The 20,724-nt window shown below is 41.9% G+C and overlaps 1 non-coding gene across 1 annotated transcript; it reads right to left on the bottom strand.

The window, feature by feature from the left end:
• trnag-ccc (transfer RNA glycine (anticodon CCC)) lies at positions 1–71 on the bottom strand. The gene has a single exon. It is a non-coding gene; the product is annotated as a tRNA-Gly (tRNA).
• Positions 72–20,724: the final 20,653 nt, after the last annotated feature.

The following is a 20,724-nucleotide window of genomic DNA, read 5'->3' as shown; positions in this document are numbered from 1 at the left end:
TGCGCCGCCCGGGAATCGAACCCGGGTCGCAAGAATGGGAATCTTGCATGATACCACTACACCAGCGGCGCTCTGAATGTAAGCGCTTCCAATAGACTCTATAACTGCTCGCAATCCGGAAGTGTCACTGCTCTTGAATATGTTTTTTTCCTTGGACTATTCATTCAGCCGACAATCGGCCTGTACCACCTCAGCCAAATTCATGTATTTACTGTTCTGATCAAGGGTCACTCGACCCGAAACTTTAATTCTGATTTCTCTCTCCGTAGATGCTGCCCCAAACCTGCTGAGCTTTTCCAGCGATTTCTGTTTTTTTTGTTTCTGATTTACAGCATCAACAGTTCTTCCCGTTTTCATTCATTCACTAACCTCCTGATGTGTTCGGAGGACATTAGGAATGGGCATGGCCATTCTCAGTTCAGCCAGAACTATCATTCGTGACTGACTTTCGGCCTTCAAGGGAGGGAACAGGGCCTTGAGAATGCTGGCAATCTGTTATAAAAACAGAAAAAAAGTCTGGAAGTACGCGTGGGACCTGCTGAGCGGAAAGATACACACCTCAGGTGGATGGCAAAAGCTGACATCTGCTGGGCTTTTCCAACATTTGTGGTTTTATTGTGGGTGACGTGTGGGTCTAATTCCAATAAGATGACCATGCCACAAGGTTTCATTTTACAAATCCTCACCAAGAGTGTTTGAAGATTTGAAGATAAGGAGGAATTTCTTCTGTCTCACATAAAGTTGTGGATTTGTGAAATTGTTTAGCACAGAAGGCTGTCGAGGCTGGACTGTTAAGTATATTCAAGGCCAAGATAGATTTTTAATCAGTAAGAGAATCAACAGTTATAGGGAAATTGCAGGAAAGTAAAGGATTATCAGCTTAGCCATGATCTCATTGAATGGCAGAGCAGAGTTGATGGGCTGAATGGCCTACTTCTGCTCCTATATCTGACGGTCTCTTGGACTTATCGGATCGCCTTTGTGGGTCTCTGGTGCCCATCAGAAGCGCCTGTCCTCTTCCCTCCAATGACCCGGACTCATGTTGAAGTCCAGCTTTGGAAACTCCTGTAGTTCACAGGTGGCCTGCGGTACTGTAATGTTAACCGCTCAAACGTGGCTGTCCTGGAATCACAGAGCCAGAGGCCAATCAGATTGGTCAATAGGTCTCTAAGTCGAGAACGCCACCTCAGATGAGGGCAGAAGTGTCACCTTAAAAGTGCTGCTCCCAGTTTAAAACCTTTGGCCCTTTATGTTCGGCAGGCTTCTGACCAATAGGAAATAAAAAAAACAACGAACTGCGGATGCATCTGCCAGACCTGCTGAGGTTTTCCAGCAACTTCTGTTTTTGTTTCCAACCAATGGGGGCAATTGAGTCGGCAGAATCATAAAACAGACAGCATAAGTGGGGAGGATTCAGGTCATTGTGTCAGTGCCAGCCCCTTGGACAACTTACCTGGTTCCCCACACTAACCCATCCCCCCCCCCCTTTATCCCTGAGCCTTTTTTATCTGATTAGAGTTTCTTTCAATAATTTTAATTTAATCTTCCTCCAGCATACTCTCGGTAGTGCATTCCAGATTCTAATTACTAAAAGGTTGTCTCTCATGTTTCCATTGCTTCTTATGCATCCCATAAATTAGCATGCTTTGATATTAGATCCTTTCAACAACAGAGATAGTTTTTTCTCCCTCTACTGTGCCTGCCCCTCATGATTTTGAACACCACTCTCAAATGTCTTCTTAATATTTCCGTTTCCAAGGAAAACTCCAAGAGGGACCAATTGGGTTGATCAGCCTGTTTTCATTTTGTGTTAATGATATAATTCTGTGACCTAGCAGTCTCCATCAACCCATCCTCAAATGTAATATCCATTGACACAGCACTGGTGCGTTCAGCAAGAAAGAAAGACTTTACATAGTTCAGAGATTACATAGTTCCTTTCTTTACCTCAGAATGACCTAAAGGTGTTTTATAGCCAATGAAATATTTCTGAAGTGTAGTCACTGCTGGTAAGGTAAGAAACATGACAATTAATTTGCAATCCCCTACTGACAGTAAACATAGCAATGACTGTTTAATGTGCTTTTGTGATATTGATTAAGAGATAAATAATGTTCACCTATCCTACTCTTTGAAACGCCCACCAGAAAGGATAGATGGGATCTCATTTTAACTTGTAAGACTTGTATTCAAATGTTTTTGATGACGTATTTGAGGTTCACTTGTCTTTGTTGTTTGTTGTTTCCAAGTAGAATCAATGATAGGTCTGTGGGCCTAAGACATCAGAACCCCAGCAGAGTTGGCACCACCTCATACAGTCAGCACTTGACTAGTCTGTATGCTAAGGATATTTTTCTTCACCCAGAGGGTTAGCTGTTAACACACTTACCATGTGCATATACAATGTGCACATATATGCTGCGTACATGTGTTTTTAATATCAAGTGAAAGGACTCTAACCCAAATCAGATCAACACAGCCCAAGGCAACAGCAATCTGTCACATTGGATGAGCTACCATAAAGTTATCAGCAAGATTTGTCTTTTTTAATATTTTGAACTGTGTTGGTTTGAGTGCCCTGGTTCGAAGACGTAATGAGTTCTCAACCACAAGAAAACATGTGAGCTTTAGACTACATCGACAATCCTTAATAATCCTTGCTCTCTAATTGTCCAGGATCACTTCAATTCTCATCAACACCTTGTTGGCAAAGCTGTGATTTTAATTTCTGCTCTTCAGTCTTGTCTCATCAGCTAGGGGCAGAAATTTGAGAAACCTGTCCCTGGGCTTTAGACCCATACAGTCACAGAGTCTTGAATACACTCGGAAACAGACTCTTCGGTCCAACCATGCCATTCATAATCCAAAACTAAAATAGTCTGATCTGCTTGCTTCTGATATTGAACAAAGTTTTGCCACAGGCCTAGGACCCTTAGCATTGGGCCAAAGTGGGGGTCCTGAGCCACACATGCCAACAGTGAGACTGGTACAGCCATATCGCCATAAGTGGCCTCCTAGTTCTATGCCAATTAATGAAAGGAAGCAGAACCTAGATTTTGCTGGTCAAATCGGGAAGTCTCAGAGATCTTCAGCTTCAGCAGCTCAAATGGGAGAGGTAGATCAGAGTTCACAAGAGGCATCTTAATCTGAAGATGCTCCAAGAGGGGTATAATTTAAATTAAAATTTTGCAGGCAACAAAGGGATCTCCCTGTGGGTGGGCCATTGGGTAACAAAGGTGAATTTTCCTTCTTGTGGCTTCCTCTTTTAGGATTGCACCTTCTAACTCCGATGAACTTTCCCCCTCCTGCCTGACCCACGTTACCAGTAGTGAATCACCTCCATGAAGTTAGTGACATCCTCATGTCACTCCACAGGCGCCAACATGCCCCTCAGTATTGTCTTATTTCTGCAGATTTCCAGTGTAACCTGCAGGCAGTCCTGCAGCTGGGAAGCCAGGAAACCTCTGTTTCTCAGTCCACAAACCTGCTGAGTTTTGCCAGCACTTTCTCCTTTAAATTTCCATTCTCCAGGCTCCACAGTATTTGGCTTTTACCAAACGAGTGCAAATGCTGGGCATCTGAAGTATAAACAGAAAGTGTTGGAAATTCTTATGAAAGGCCATTGGCCTGGAACATAGGACAGGATGATGGGGTTACTAGGCCTGTTGGCAGGGTGCACATTCCTGCCCATTCAGGCAATCCCACAACAATTTAGCATTTGCTGGTGCATACCTGACTAAGGGCAAGACTTTTACACCCCTCAGTCTGATGAGGAAGCCCCTTCTTTGAGAGCTGCTGGCCAATCTGATAGCCTGCAGTTCTGTCGTGCCAGTGGGGACGGCTCTGCTGGAAGTATAGGCATTTGCAAAGAGGAGGAGCGGACGGAGGCCAGGTTGGAGATTAAGTCTGAGATATTTGAAAGACCTGGCTGGCAGACCTCAGAGAAACCAGTAAGGGCATTAAGAGACAAGATTTTGGAGATTGGAATGGGTTAAGGTTAAAATGACTTTGGCAGAATGGGTGGTCTCTGATGGGCTCATACAATCACCAAAATTATTAACCCCTTAACTTGACACCAGCCTGCGTCTGGGCTACCACTTCGCTTCGGCCTCCCCCAGCCAAGGGTAAAATCGTACAGAGAAATTGAGTTGACCTTTCAAGTCTCGGTATGATTTTTCTTTCAAACTGAAGTATCATTCCGGATCTAAAACATTAACTCTACATTCTTTCCACAGCCACTGCCAATCCTGCTGAACTTCTCCAGCATTCTCTGAATTTGTTTCAGATTTCCGGTATCTGCAGAACTTTTGGTTTATTCTCAGTAAAATGGTGGTGAAGTCAGGACAAAGCAATAAAGTAGTCATTAATTATCCACTTAAAGGCATCGAAAGGCATAAGGTAAAACCAAATTTTCTATTGCCTTTAATAAAATGGAAATGGGTTGGGGATCAGAAGGAACGGAATAAACACTGCATTTATTCAAACATGTTAGCCAGGGAAGCATGATATTCCAACCGTTGACATGTCCTCTCTCCACAGTTTCTGCAAGGCCCACACAGTATTTCCATCTTGTTTTGATTTCATTCTAAGGCTCTGTGAAGGCAGAGGCAAAAATCTGCTTCAGTTGGATCTGTAATTTGTCTCTAACAACAACATGCCTCATTTATCTTACAGCACCTCTGACTAATTCGGGGATACTGCTGGCCTCATAACTATATCAAAACAAGAAAGAAAAAAGGCCCGGGGTGGTGAGACCAACTGCAGTCCCGTTAAACAAAATGTGCAGAATTTACACCAGAGGTGACATTTTCTCGCCCACAAACAAGTGAGATTTAACAGAATTAATGTAGGACCAGCTGAAAATCAGAAGCATAATTTGGAGACAAAGGACGTGAAAAACTCCAAAGATCAGAAAAGGTTTAATGAAGCGTATTCCTCAAATATTTAGTACAGAATTTGGTTAGGAAAGCATTGATTCCCCACCCTTAATTACCCTGGAGAAGGTAGCATTGATCTGCATTCTTGAACCACTGCAGTCCATGGAGATTGGTACATACGCATAGGCGTTAGGAAGGGAGTTTCAGGATTTTGGTCAATCTCTTTTGTGGAGGCTCCCAATTCCTATTAGTCTGCTGGGAAGATTATTCCCAATATTTATCACTTTGGTGTGGACAGATTCTCTCTAATGCCTGGTTTCAATTCAGTCTGCATCACCTTCTATTCCCTTCTCTCTCTTATGTGGATGGCTCCACCTTAGCATCAATGCTATTTCTCTCGACACTTTATTGCAGCAGCAATGTCACCAGGCTGAATCTTATGCTTTTTTGGCTAAGGGTGAGTTTTTTGAAGGGATTCTCATCATGAGATTTCTCACAGGCTCTTAGCAAGTGTGTCTTATTAACTATCTACTCTGCCCCATGCTGGCACCAGATATCCACTAAAAGATCAGCATTCTTTACACTATGGTTCAAACGTTTCGTCACCATGCTAGGTGACATCATCAGTGAGGCCTCCGATAAAGTGATGTTGTTCTACTCCACCACAAAGATGAGGACAACAACAAACCGGACACATGGATAAGAAACCCATCCAATTGACAACTCACAGAAACTGAGAAAGTTGTCCTACTATGCGGATTGAACTATAACCACAAAGATGTAAACAGAACAGATTTTGTAGCCACCCTGGAGACCACATTAAAAGACAACAGACTCACGGATGAAACACAACAAGCTATCCGACAAACTATAATCCCCACACTAAGCTGAAGGAACGAGTGGGACCTCCTGAACGCATCAGAGAGGAAAACACTAGACAAACTCGCGAAAGACAAGAACATTATAATCCTACTAGCAGACAAAGGGCACGACACCATAATTATGAATAAACCAGGCTACTATAAGAAAGTGTAGATCTGGATGAACACAGCAGGCCAAGCAGCATCTTAAGAGCAGCAAAGCTGACGTTTCCGGCCTAGACCCTTCATCAGCAGTTCCTATTATCTCTGATACGTTAAGAAAGCACAGGCATTGCTTGCAGATACAATCACTTACCAAGGGGTGGTAATAGACCCAACACCATGGCTGGGTAACAGGATCACCCAGACACTGAAGTGATTAATGAATGCAGGGCAGATAACCAAGACTGACCACATGAGAATGAAACCAGACGGCACAAATGCCCCCCGCTTCTTTGGACTCCCGAAAGCACATAAACCAGACATCCCCTTCAGGCCCATCTCCCTACCAGATACACCTTCACACAAACTGGCCAAGGATCTACAACAGAGATAGAAACGCCTAGTCAATGGCTCTTCCCCATTCCGTCCACTTAACCCAAGATTTCCTCAATAACCTCAAGAACAAAAAATATCAGCAATGATGAGATTATGGTATCCTTTGACATCACAGCTTTATTCACATCAATCAACATCCCACTAACCAAAGAAGCAGTGACCACATTACTAGAGAAAGCTGCAATGCTGACCAGCAGCTCCATTAGCAATGACAACAACTAGACCTGTGCCTCACCACACACTTCGTCTTTAATGGTCAAGTATTCAAACAGATCAATGGTACACCAATGGGGGTCACCCATCTCAGGACTCATTGCAGAAGAAGCCATGCAAAGACTAGAACACACCACCCTCCCCCACATTCAACCTAAATTGTAGATCCAGTATGTAGACAACATATTTGTCATTAATAAACACAACAAATTAGAAGAGACCAACCATCTCATCAATGATAAATTTGCAGGGATTAAATTCACAAGGGAAGAAGAAAATAACAATCAACTTCTGTTCTCTGGATGTTAGAATTGAGCATACGACCAGTGAGGAGTTCCAAATCTCCGTATAAGAAAAGCAACCCACACTATTCAAAGCCTCAACTTCCACAGGAACCACCCCAACACCCACAAACAAAGCTGCTTTAGGACACTAGTTAAATGGGCCAGGACTCACTGAACACCCTGGAACTACACAGGGAAAAGGAAGAGCACCTATACAAAATCCTCGCTATAAACGGATATCCCTGCAACTTCATCCACAGATGCCTACTAAACAGACAACAACAGTACGCCCTAACATATTGGCCACACTGCCCTACATCAGGAATATATCAGAAGTGACAACAAGACTCCAAAGACCACAAGGAATCATAAGCCCATAGCCATTCTGCGACGAACACTTACAAAGAATAAAGACCCCTCCCCACAACATGCAGAACCAGCATGGTTTACAAAATACCATGCAACAACTGCAAGAAACATTACATCAGACAGACAGGGAGGAAACTAGCCATCATTAACTAGCAGCAAAAGGGCTCGACGAACTCTCCTTAATATCCGTACACTCAGACAATGAAGGCCATCAGTTTAACTGGAACAAGGTAACCATAGTAGCCAAAGCTAAACATAGATATGCATGGGAATTCCTGTAGTCATGGTTCTCCACCCATAATGTAATCAACTAACACATAAAACTGGATCCCATATACAAACCCATACAGATCAAAACCAGCAAAGACACTACTCACCATAACTGGCCAGACAGTATAAATTCCAAATGGAGTAGAACAACATCTCTTCATCAGAGGCCTCACTCATGATGTCACCTAGCATGGTGTCAAAAGTTCTGAACGAGAACAAGCCAGCTCAGCGAGCAAGTCAACAACCTCACCCCAACCCAAGCTACAGATCTTTGCTAAAAACTTTAAATTCTTTCCACTATCTTTGAAAGGCACTGTGCACCCAAACAGGCATTGGCAATCACATTAACATCATGGCATTAGCAGGCACAGAGTACAGTGCTCATTGGCATTTCTTTGTGCACAGTACACCATTCTCTCATTCTAGTTGATGTTTAATTACCAGGCCACACACTTTACCTGTCCGTAGCTACATCCCGTCTAAACACCCTGTTGCAATTAATGTCACGCTGTCCCCACTGCCCATGGACACCAATGTCTTGTCAGTAAGGTAACGTCACACACAGGCAAGCAATCGTACAATTCTAAACATGAGCTTTCATTGACAGTTGCCAAAACAAATGAAACAAGCAGAGGTTGCAGTATGCCCTCATATGCAAATGAAATGTATTCATCATGACCAACAATTAGTCTACAGTCCACAATGACCTTCTGTACCCTGCTCACAGCTCTGGAGTCTGGCGTCTCTCACGTCCTGTCTGCCTTTGAGACCCTAATGCAGCTGAAATCTGTCATTCCCAAACAGAGCTTCCTCTAGCTTAATGTCCTCAGACTTCTCTTGTCAACTGCTCCCGTTTCCAGCTCCTCAGCACCTATCACATCACGGTGTTGCCTGCTTCAGCTGTACAGAGCACAGCACACATCAGGATGGTGCAGCAAACTCTTGTCTGCCTATATAAAGGCCCCAGCAGACTGCAGCATGTGATGAAACCTGATCTTAAGACCATAAGACATAGGAGTGGAATTAAGGCCATTTGGCCCATCAAGTCCACTCCGCCATTTAAAATCATGGCTGATGGGCATTTCAATACCACTTCCCTGCACTCTCTCCGTAGCCCTTGATTCCTTCTGAGATCAAGAATTTGTCGATCTCTGCCTTGAAGGTATCCAACGTCCCAGCCTCCACTGCACTCTGCGGCAATGAATTCCACAAGCCCACCATTCTCTGGCTGAAGAAATGTCGTCTCATTTCAGTTTTAAATTTACCCCCTCTAATTTTAAGGCTGTGCCTATGGGTCCTAGTCTCCCCGCCTAACGGAAACAACTTCCTAGCGTCCACCCCTTCTAAACCATACATTATCTTGTAAGTTTCTATTAGATCGCCCCTCAACCTTCTAAACTCTAATGAGTACAATCCCAGGATCCTTAGCTGTTTCTCATACGTTAAACCTACCATTCCAGGGATCATCCGTGTGAATCTCCGCTGGACACGCTCCAGGGCTAGTATGTCCTTCCTGAGGTGTGGGGCCCAAAATTGGACACAGTATTCTAAATGGGGCCTAACTAGAGGCTTATAAAGCCTCAGAAGCACATCGCTGCTTTTATATTCCAACCCTCTTGAGATAAACAACAACATTACATTGGCTTTCTTAATTACGGACTCTACCTGCAAGTTAACCTTTAGAGAATCCTGGACCAACACTCCCAGGTCCCTTTGCACTTTTGATTTGCGAATTTTCTCACCGTTTAGAAAATAGTCCATGCCTGTATTCTTTTTTCCAAAGTGCAAAACCTCACATTTACTCACATTGAATTTCATCAGCCATTTCCTGGACCACTCTTCTAAACTGTCTAAATCTTTCTGCAGCTTCCCCACCTCCTCAGTACTTCCTGCCTGTCCACCTATCTTCGTATCATTGGCAAACTTCACCAGAATTCCCCCAGTCCCTTCATCCAGATCATTAATATATAAGGTGAACAGCTGTGGCCCCAACACTGAACCCTGCGGGACACCGCTCGTCACCGGTTGCCATTCCGAAAAAGAGCCTTTTATCCCAACTCTCTGCCTTCTGTCAGACAGCCAATCCTCAATCCAAGCCAGTAGCTCACCTCAAACACCATGGGCCCTCACCTTGCTCAGCAGCCTCCCGTGAGGCACTGTATCAAAGGCCTTTTGGAAGTCTAGATAGATAACATCTACTGGGTTTCCCTGGTCTAACATACTTGTTACCTCTTCAAAGAATTCTAACAGGTTTGTCAGGCACGACCTCCCCTTACTGAAACCATGCTGACTTGTTTTAATCTGACCCCACACTTCCAGGAATTTAGAAATCTCATCCTTGACAATGGATTCTAGAATTTTCCCAACTACCGAGGTTAGGCTAATCAGCCTATAATTTTTCATCTTTTGCCTTGATCCTTTCTTAAACAAGGGAGTTACAACAGCAATTTTCCAATACTAGTTGCCAATATGCCCTTCAAAGCAAGTCTGTGATCCCTAAAAGGCCTGTACGTAGACTGGAGGAGTGCCATGCTGATCAGGAGCGTTTGGCAAGTATTGGATGAGCAGTGTATGTAGCCAGAGGCTGTAGACCATGTTCTGATGTGCAGTTTGATGCTGAGCAACTTGGAGGCTGTTCACAGCCAGCAGTGAGCTGACATCTCCAGTCCTCACAATGACTTTACATTGAGATATCTCAATGTCTAACTCATTTCTTGTGGTTGGTAAGATAGGAAGCTGAACATTACTGAGGCGAGATGCAACATTAATAAGAAGTTTAACAAGCTATAATCTCCCTTAACTGGCAACTCACCACTGCCTAGCAGAAACTCATCTCTCCACTTGACAAATGGATAAAAGATGCAATGAGATGCTGCCAAAATTGAGATGGGCTTCATCGGATTTTTCATCTGACACTGCCAAAAGACTTTCTGTACCTCATGTCACCCCTGTCAGATTTCACCCCACATTTTTACTGCTCTCTGTGAAAAGACCTTTTCTCCTAAATTTACTATGTTTTAATTGCCAATGAACCTAGTCAGATGCATGCATTCAACAATTCCTCATCCTAATCCATTCAGCATAATACATACTTTGCCTGAATTCTGCATTGTACAAAAATGTGAAAATTGTGACAGTTTTATCCTAGTTCCTACACTCATTATTTTGTCCCAGTTTCACACTCACTGTTTTATCCCAGATCCTCTCTGCAAATCCTTTTTATAGAGTACAAATGCGCTATGCACTCAGATGACATCTGATCAGTGATGTGTAACGGCCTCATTGTTATCTTGGTAGGCTTCGATTCATTTTTTTCCGGGCCTATATCTCAGTGACGTACTTTCTCAGACATTTGTCTTCAGACATTCAGTATTATTTGTTTAACCTCTTTCTGAATTTCCCACAGATGGTCAATTCCATTTACATTTTACTTAAGTCACGTATTGTTTTGCCAGTGTTTAATAAACTTGTATTTGATACTTTAAAATTTCACATTATTTGATTGTTTACTTTCATTAATGATTTGACCATCATTTTCATGCTTTGAGTTATAGCCTTTTGTTATAATCACTGTTCAGGTGAGGTTCATCGACTAATATTCTACACCCCATTTTTCCTAAATTCTATTGTTACTCCTGCCTTTCATTCAGGCTTTTTGGGGTCAGTGCATGTCACATTTAAGACATTATATTCCTGTAATTCGTATTAGCTGTTATATGCATCTGCTTCTGTAAATAAAGCCATTACAATAAAGCAATCCCTATACTATTGTGAAAGCATGCTTTAGGGTCAGAAGATGGGTGTGAGTTGAGCAACTACTGATGAATTTCCTGGAAAAAGTAAAGCCTGATAGAGGAGAGGGAGGGAAAGCCATCCCTCCCATGCTGAAAATCTGGCCACAAATTTCACTAAAGCATAGCAACAGAATATCAGGCAGATTCTTCGCTTGCGAAGATCAGTTGGGAAGATATTCGTCAGCGATTTCATTGGCACAACCATTGGTGGCTGTAGAGTCCTATCCTGGACCTGCAGATCCTGGGGCAGTGCAGGCAGGGGATTGCTCCAGACAGCGGGGCTTGAGATGAGGGCTCCTTCCTGCGTTTCCGTCTGTCCTCTGCAGCTGCTCTCGTCGAACATTCGAACTGCTCTGTCGCTGTCGTAGTTTTCTTCCGTCATGCGTCCCTGTCAGAGGCCAGCTTTTGCCATTCCGTTGAGGCAATGCCGGCCTGAGACAGCTGTTGCTTCAGTTGGTCCTTGTAGCGCTTGCGCGGGGCACCGCAGTTTCTTTTGCCATCGCAGAGTTCCCCAAAGAACACTGTCTTGGGTATTCTGGTGTTGTCCATCCGCGATACGTGACCCGACCATCGAAGTTGCTTCAGGAGAAGGGTCTCTTCGATGCTGGGGAGCCGGGCCTTTTCCAGCACTTCGTTGTTATAGCAACAGAAATTGCAATGCAAAATTAACCCAGGCCTCTTGTTCCTCATTCAACAGCATGCAGACTTCATGCTGCTTACTTATTTGAACGTTTGTCGCATGCAACCAGCATTAAACATGCCATTGAGTGACTGCACCTGAGCATGTGTAAACCTCAGGTTTAAAGGCCAGCACCACTCAATGCTGATGCAAGAGAACCAACTTGAAACGTTAAGTCTGTTTATCGATACAGATCTTGCCAGCCCTGCTGACTGCTTCCAGCGTTTCCTGTTACTATCCCAGATTTCAGATCCCATAGCATGTTGTGTTTAGGCCACTCAAAGGTAGCCTGCATTACTAAAGGGGAGGTGTTTTCTGGTTGGAGCAGATGTACAAACTGGCTGCCGAGAAGACAATACTGAAAATACCTACTATTCTCACTTACCACATAGCACTCAGATAAAGTGCAGTCTTTAATGTGTGTGATTTGGTGGAGAAGTTCAGATGGCATCACAAACTGAAATCTTAAGTTTATTAATTTCAATACCACGTCCAATTCCCTGTGATACTTTTTAAACAAGCTATTCTATCTTATTCAGATATAAAACGTATGTACTGTTTTACAAGTATCAGTGGGAGAGTTAAGCAGCACTATTCCCAGAAGTAGACACACCTACAACTGTACTGGGTGTCACAGGCTTATGATATAATTTGGCTGAACTGTGTAAAATACTAGTGACTGGACAAATAATTTGAATGTCACAGTCGAAACATCTTCATTGTATTATATACAATAATAAAATAAAGAGCAGGCTCCAAGACTTTTGAACGCTGCACACTTTAATCAACGAGATGCAGAGAAACACAGATGTCATCTGCCTTCGTGAGGCCACTAAGTCCTTCAGGCAAACTCTCAGAAGGCAGATAGCTTTCACAGTTAATGCTAGGAGCATTTAATGGCTTTTTTTTGGTTGCGTGCAACCTATTCATAGAATTCCTGCAGTGTGCAAAGAAACCATTCAGCTCATTGATTCTGCACAAATGCTCCAAAGGGCATTCCACACAGACCTAGTCCCTACAACCCCGTAATTACTGTGGCTGACCCACCTAGCCTGCATATTCCTGGACACTACCAGTCAATTCATTTGAGTGCGCAGGACCACTTCTTTATATGCAGCTCTGCAAATACAATATTTTAAAGGGGATGGTTAGTGTAGGCCTGAAAAGTAAATTTTAGATTGGCAGGGACTATGGAGCCAGGAGGGACTATGGCCTGGATTCAGTGCCACAAAATGTTCAATAACCTCACTAGTGTGGTCAAGGTCGGCATGTGAATTTTGATATCCATATCCTGCTTTGTGACTGCTCTATTTGCCACACGGTTCCCTCAGTACAACACTTACCCCATCCCCTCACTTTCCTGTCAGCACAGCCTATTAACAGATCTGAGGTAAGTTGCAGTATGAGGCCTTCCTACCCTCATGTTACATGGTATGATATATTGATGACATCAAGAGCATGCCTCTCAAAGTTAACATAGTGTAGAGCTGGAGGAACACAGCAGGGCAGGCAGTATCAGAGGCCGAGGAAAGTCAATGTTTTGGGCCAGGACCCTTCATCAAGACTCTCCTGATCCTCTGATGCTGCCTGACCGGCTGTGTTCCTCCATCTCCACACTGTATTGCCTCTGACTCCAGCATCTGCAGTTCTTGCTGTCTCTGCATGCCTCTGAAAAGTATGCTGACCCTGAGACATTTCAATATTTAACCTGTTAGTGTTACAATAAAAGGTGTGCATCGCAAAATCCAAATCAGAAGCACATTTGCAAAGAGTAAGTGGAAGACATTTTTAGTCTTTGCATCTCCTAATCTAATGTTTAGAATAATATTGTTAAGCGTACAACGTCAAACAAGAGTTGTCAGTGAAGATGTCACTGACAGAGGCCTTATGGAATGGGTTTGCCAAAAGGCATGGATTTGATTGCAATTGATCTATGTCCAAACTGATCAAGGCTGCCCATTTACTTCAAACTCAGCTATTACACATAACAGTAAATAAGAACATAAAATCCCAGATGCAAGGATTTAGCACTTGTGAAGTATGTTTCATCTCATTCATCAATGACAATATGCAAAACAATTAAAAAGTTACGTGATTTTAATATTTTAACATGGACATTTTGAGAAAATAACTCCAGTGATAGAAAGGAGCGTGAAAATATTTTAGATCGATAAGTAAAAAATCTGATCATTTTAAATATTATCGATTAATATAAATCAATTATCTCTATCCAGTACAATGGAACACTAATTATTACAATTCAAATATTGTGTATTTTTCCTCTGCAGGAGCTTCCAGGTAATGGTTTTAAATCAGTGAAACCGTGCATTTAAAATGTGATGTTGAGACAATGTTTCCTCTAAACTGCTCTGCCACACAGTCATCAGGAACGTGCCATCCAGACAGCAGTCAGGCCAAACACTACCTTCCCTTAACAATGTGCACAAACACAGCCACTTGTCAATCGAAAAGGGTTTGCAATATAAGGATCCAGCCTTGGATAGCACACACGAGCTAAAGGGAGCAGCAATTTTAGCCTGAGATAGTAAGAACTATGATGCTGGAGTAAGAGCTAACACAGTGTGGAGCTAATTCATCTGTCGAAATTGGGACAGATTTGTTACAATGCTGGATTACACCCGATCTTTCCTTGAAGACTGTTGTTCTGCTCTGCTGCTTGTTAGAAATGAATGCTCCGAAACTGTGAATTGATGCTGAATAATTAATGAATTGAAGTACTTTAAACCCATGTCACGTGTCAACAAATGAAGGACCAACTATGGCAAATAGCTGAGGACATTTGTTTCAATATTGTCAGGGAAAAGACTTTGTAAACCTGGATTTCTTAGGATACATACATTCTGCATCCTCGAAGTTAACTAAATTCAAATTTCCCTGAATATGTAATTTGACCCTTGAGAAAGTCTGGAAATGCTCTTCCAATATGAACAAATAAGGAGCATAAATAATGTTTGGTATTACTAAAACTGCCTTTCTCGGCCAGTTATGCTTTAAAACGTCACCTTTAACTTGAGATAACATTGGGATTCCCTGTCATTCTAATAGAAATTGCTTGCTTGATTTCAGTTACAGGTGCATTGATAAGATTATTGTAATGCAAATCATGTTTACCAAGTGGAACATGACTGCAAGATATTGTAACTGTGGAATAGTTTTAGTTGTTCATTGCATGAAATTAATCTGTTTTAAGGTTAAAGTAATGCATAATTTGCATTGAAAATTAAATGTCGTTTGCAATCAGAAACAATAAGATAGAAAAACGTTTATTCAGTAACATAACATTGAAGGCTGCTTTCATTTGAATTGAATTAATTACAAAATATTTCTTATCAGGGTTAATTCTAGAGCAAACAATTGATTGATATTCTATTATTTTAGATTCTACCACATAATCTCTATATTGCCAGTTGCTTTACTTTGTTTGGTCTTCCTTCTGACCATTACTGGTTTCCTATTTTACCTATTTAATTAACTTTTATTGAGAAACTGGAATTTTACCAAAGGGCATTGATATTGTAGAAGTGTTTTTATATCAAAGATAGATCTGTACTAAAATAAGAATAGAAAAGAGATTAAGGATCAGTGTATCATTGTACTGACTTTACATGTTATCAATGAGTCAGAATAAACTTTTTGGACAGGAGACACTTTTGTCAATGCCAAACCTGCTTGGCAATCTGGTGTGAGAATTAATGAATAAAGAAAAGGAAGACACTTCTGTTAGATTGTTTCAATATTTTCAAAAATGCCAACCTTCCTCGGAGATCATATGTTAGGGTGTCAAAATAGATTAACTGATGACTTTGTTCTTAATGCACAGATTCCAAGGTACATCTTTGTTTCTTTTTCTCTAGGATGCTGGAACATTACTCCAAGCTTGTTACATGTTGGAGAAACAGGCAGAAAGCTAGCCACCAGGATACACGAACATCAACTAGCCACAAAACGACATGACCCACTATCACTAGTATCCTTACATACAGATGAGGAAGGACACCACTTTGATTGGGACAACACATCCATCCTAGGACAAGCCATACAGGGACACGCACGAGAATTCCTAGAAGCATGGCATTCCAACCGGAACTCCATCAACAAACACATTGATTTGGAGCCAATCTACCATCCCCTGATAAAAAGAACAGGAAATGACATCACCAACGTAGGAAATGACATCACCAACCCAAGGAAACCTAAACAGATAAATAGAAAGCGGGACATAACACCAGCGCTTCATCGGAGGCTCACTGATGATGTTACCTAGAATGGTGACGAAACAACTGAAAACTAACCTTCCAGCTCAGTGAGCACACTCACATCTGTCTTAGGTACCGTAAGACCATAAGACATAGGAGCAGAAGTAGAACATTCAGCCCATTCAGTGAGATCATGGGTGATCTAATCATCCTCAACTGCACTTTCCTGCCTTGTCTCCATAGCCTGTCATTTCTTTACTGGTTAAAAATCTGCCTCTGTCAGCCCCAACAATCCTCTGTGGTGTGGAATTCCACAGATTCACTAATCTCTTAGAGAAGAAATTCCTCCTCATCTCTGTCTTAAATACTTCTCAAATCATATTTGATCTGAGTAATTTGTGATTATGCAAGTTGACTCCTTGTCTATATTTATAAATACATTGTCCAATAGAACATTCTTGTGACCTTTACTTCATATTCAGGTTTGCCAAGTATATTTGTTCAATTCCTCTGAAGGCATCCTGAGTAAATATTGTTTGAGATGAAGTTTGATGTAAGTCACTAAGCTGATTTATTCCAGAGCCAGGTGGCCCTACAGAGCAATAGCTACGAGTAGATACACTTCATTAAATTTATATATATTGAATAACAATAGAAACATAATGAACAGTTCACTAGGTAATTTTGCTTGATTTAAACAGATTGGTTCAGCTAAATTCTGCCTCATGAATTAATGTAGATTTTTTTTCCTACTGCTTCTTTTATTTTTCAGGATTTTTTTGTTGCCCAACTGCCTGTTCAGCTAAATGCACAAATCTGGTTTTGTAGGCATAACGAGCATCATTTGTTGTCAAAATAACGGCAACGCTAATGATGGTCTCTGTTATTTATGTGCAAATACCACAGCAACGTCAGAGCAAGGGTAGCTGCAAGATTAAACACACAAATCCGAATGTTACTACCCCAAGAGTGGCACTCCACTGTGAGCTTTACGAAAATGCCATCTAGCCATCTGTCTCACCATTGTACGAGTGGTTTGCTGTAGTGTAGATGCACGGTGGATTCAAACTTAATTCACCACAGGTAGTTAGAACTGATCTGAAGTGATGAAAGGAGCCTGTTTGTAGCTATTTAAGGAGCATACATATTTAATTAGGCCTAGGTTAACTGTCAGTGATTCTTTTAATAATGCACTAATTATTAATTACATTTGATGAATCTCTTGGAACCATAAAATAATAATTACAAGCATACAATCTTTATCTATCAGATTTGTTGTTCATGGTTTAAAAATGTGAAACCTATTTATGTTTACTTGTCTTTTTCTCCCTTTTCTCTCCCTTAATCCAATTTTTTTTTCACTATATTTCTTTTTCCGAACCGAATTTAACATTAAATTCACCTACTGTTGAGTTATGTCTCACAGCTAGTGTAGTTTAAGAGCCATGCTCATGATATCATCACCATGTCATAGCATGCGAATTGAAGGTGCAAAAGGCTCAGACTCCATCTTAACTGGGGCCATGTGAAGCATGGGACAAATGGAAGTATGCTACACTTTGTAACAAGAATAAGATTAATATTGACGTGTCAATTAATATTAATGTTTTTTTCTGAAGAAGGGTCCAGACTCGAAACATTAGCTTTCCTGCTCCTCTGATGCTGCCTGGCCTGCTGTGTTCCTTCAGCTCCACACCTTGTTATCTCAGACTCTAGCATTGGCAGTTTCTACTATCTCTAAGATTAATATTAGCCCAGGCACTCAAGTGCCCATGACGGTAATATATGTATTCGCCTGGAGCTGCAATAAAGTTGGTTAATTTTACAGTATTGCATGTAGATTTTGTATTACAGGAGATGACAAAAGTACTGCCTCATCAGGTACAAATATCCTGCTGGAGACAAATACCCACTTTAACTCACATTTTCTCCTCAATCCTTTAATCTGGTTTGTTAAAAACATGCACGATAACATCTCCTTTTCAGTAGGGTCTCAGTTCAATGGTTCCCTCCAAAGTTGATTTTTCATCTTATAATTCCAGCAACTTTCAGCGTAAATATTTGTTGAGAATTATTAGTCAAGGTTAAACTCTAATCAATGGCAGATATGTTTGATTCATTTCTATAGCAAATTATGGCCCATTTTAAACTTTAATCTCACTCACCGAGGCCAGTCAGTCATAAATGTTACATTTCCTTACACTTGCATGAAAAGATATTCTCTAAGCCTATATAAAAGCCAAATACTAATTTAAATTTAGAACAAGCACAGCAAATGTGTGTCTGCGGAGAAACCTAGCAGGTCTGGCAGTGTCTGTGAAGAGAGAAACAAAATTAATGTCTCAAGTCTGGTATGACACTTGTTCAGAACTGGTATCCTGCATGTTTGTATTTTCTAAGCCTGTCAGATAAGTGTTGCCAGAAGGAACATGATTAGGATTTCATAATTTAAGTATTGGTACATTTAGAATTTTGGAGATGGAATACTTCCAATTTAGAAAATGGACAATGGACCAAGTCTTCTGCTCTCTTGACCATTAGAGATCTGATGTATGACTGAAGATTTGTGTCAGGACTTCACAGACATCCTGATATGCTGACCTGTGTTGCGATATCTCCTGTTCTCTGGGATCTTCCATGAACTTCTCCAATTCTGAGTTAGAAACGGGATCTTTGAACAGTTCCACGGCTTACCTAAATATTTAACAAGGAAATGAAAGACAGAAAATGTCTTGTGCGATAGCCATGTAATCAATAAATCTAACTGCCACAATCATTCACACTCACCCCCTCCAATCATTTCTCACTGTCCTGACCCCTCTTCCTTGACTTGTGATTACCAATCTCACTCCGCACCTACCCTCCCTGCCCTGTGACCACCTCATTCCCACCAACCTCTGTCTAATTCCTAATGCCTCACTAATTCCCAGATGCCCCAATTACTCCCTGATCCATTGACAATCCCCTGACCACCCCTTCAAAATCTCCGATTATCTCTTGTGACAGCCCAACTGTTGAACAACACTCTGACAACTGCAGATCAGCCACCCTGACGCCCTAACTGGTTCCCTGATGTCTGGTCAGCTCTCCATCTCCCTGAATACTCCCTCATGTCCCTATTATCTCCTAATCTTGAATAGCATCCTGATCCTTGACCATACCTCTGGTCACTTGTCCCAACTATCTGACCAATCTTGCAACCCATATTTGCCCTCTTAACCTGACCTGCCCAGCCCCAACCTGACTACTCTGTTCTGTCTCACACTCAGTATGTCAACAAACCTTTCAGAGACATGCTCATGAAAATATCACTGCATCAGAGCCTGTGACCTGAGAGTATAAAGGTCTCAGTCTCCATTTTATTGTTGAATCACTTGAAACATGACATGCTACTGTATGTGTGCTGCTCAACTAATATTTGTGCCTGATAGCTAGCTGCAATCAATTTCTGTTAGAATCTCCAATACTGCAATACCTATGCCCACTTTCTTGTTCTGTGTGATAATGTAAGCATCAGGTAAAATACCCTGCCGTAGGTGAAATCACATTACCCTCCATGTCCAACTACCACAGCTGATCCACCTGGCACCCATCCTACCCACATACCCACTCAACCAGCCTGCCCATGCATGTATTGACCAATCACACATCTCTCCACTCACTGACATTCCAACTGGACCTTTAAACCAACTTTATAATCCTAGTGCCATAGAAAGTGGGGTAAGGTGGAGTGGGGAGGGAATCTATATCCACCCCAGCTTTCCTCTGTGCAACAGAATTCTGTAAGAAGCATTGCTCTCCACACTTCTGGGAAAGCCAGGTCTGGAAGGTCCACCAAGAAATGCAAATTGATATCAGGTCAAGGGTGCATTTGTGTAGGAAGCCTATCCAACAATGACTGGCACACTTCAGACAATCCTGGCCAACAATATTTCATGATGGAACACCTACAAAGCTCATCTGTAAGTTTTTCTGGTAGAATAAGAGAAGGTCTTATGGTACGATGAGTGATCTCTCTGCCTCTGTGCTGGTCTAGTCTGAATCAGAATGGTGCCAACCTGACAGGGTTTAGACCCTCTCCTGGCTCAAATGTAAATGGCATCTACCTCTTTACCCCCCTAAATGTCAGAAGGCCAATGTGCAATGGCTCGAGCCTGACTTTGGGCAGAGAACTGAGGGATAGATGGGAACATAGAAAAATACAACTTTAATTTCTCTTCAGCTTCTTTTTTGTAGAATTCAGCAGCTAATAAAGATTTGGCCAGAAAAGATGTGGAAAGAGAAAGAGCTAATAGTGTAGTTATAGTGAGGGGTTTTGACACCCTGGCATTAGAACCAAGCCTGTACTTGGGATCAGCGAGAGCAGCTCAGCGACTATACCACAGGCAGTCTCTGATACAGAACGGTGGTTGATCTCCTGATGCTTCAGCCCAAACTGATGACAGCTCTGAAGTTGACTCTTCTCATGGTCAAGGAACTGAAAGGACAAGCTGCCAAGAAAGGAGTTAAGAAAGTAGTGAAGAGGGCACCAGTGAAGAGTTGCGAGAGGAAAAGAAAGTCCAGGAAAGTAAGTTACTTAACCTACTTCAAGATGGCAGCATCA

This window comes from Stegostoma tigrinum, chromosome 22 (assembly GCF_030684315.1).
Source record: "Stegostoma tigrinum isolate sSteTig4 chromosome 22, sSteTig4.hap1, whole genome shotgun sequence".
Lineage (NCBI taxonomy): Eukaryota > Metazoa > Chordata > Chondrichthyes > Orectolobiformes > Stegostomatidae > Stegostoma > Stegostoma tigrinum.
This window is presented reverse-complemented; position numbering and strand designations above follow the sequence as displayed.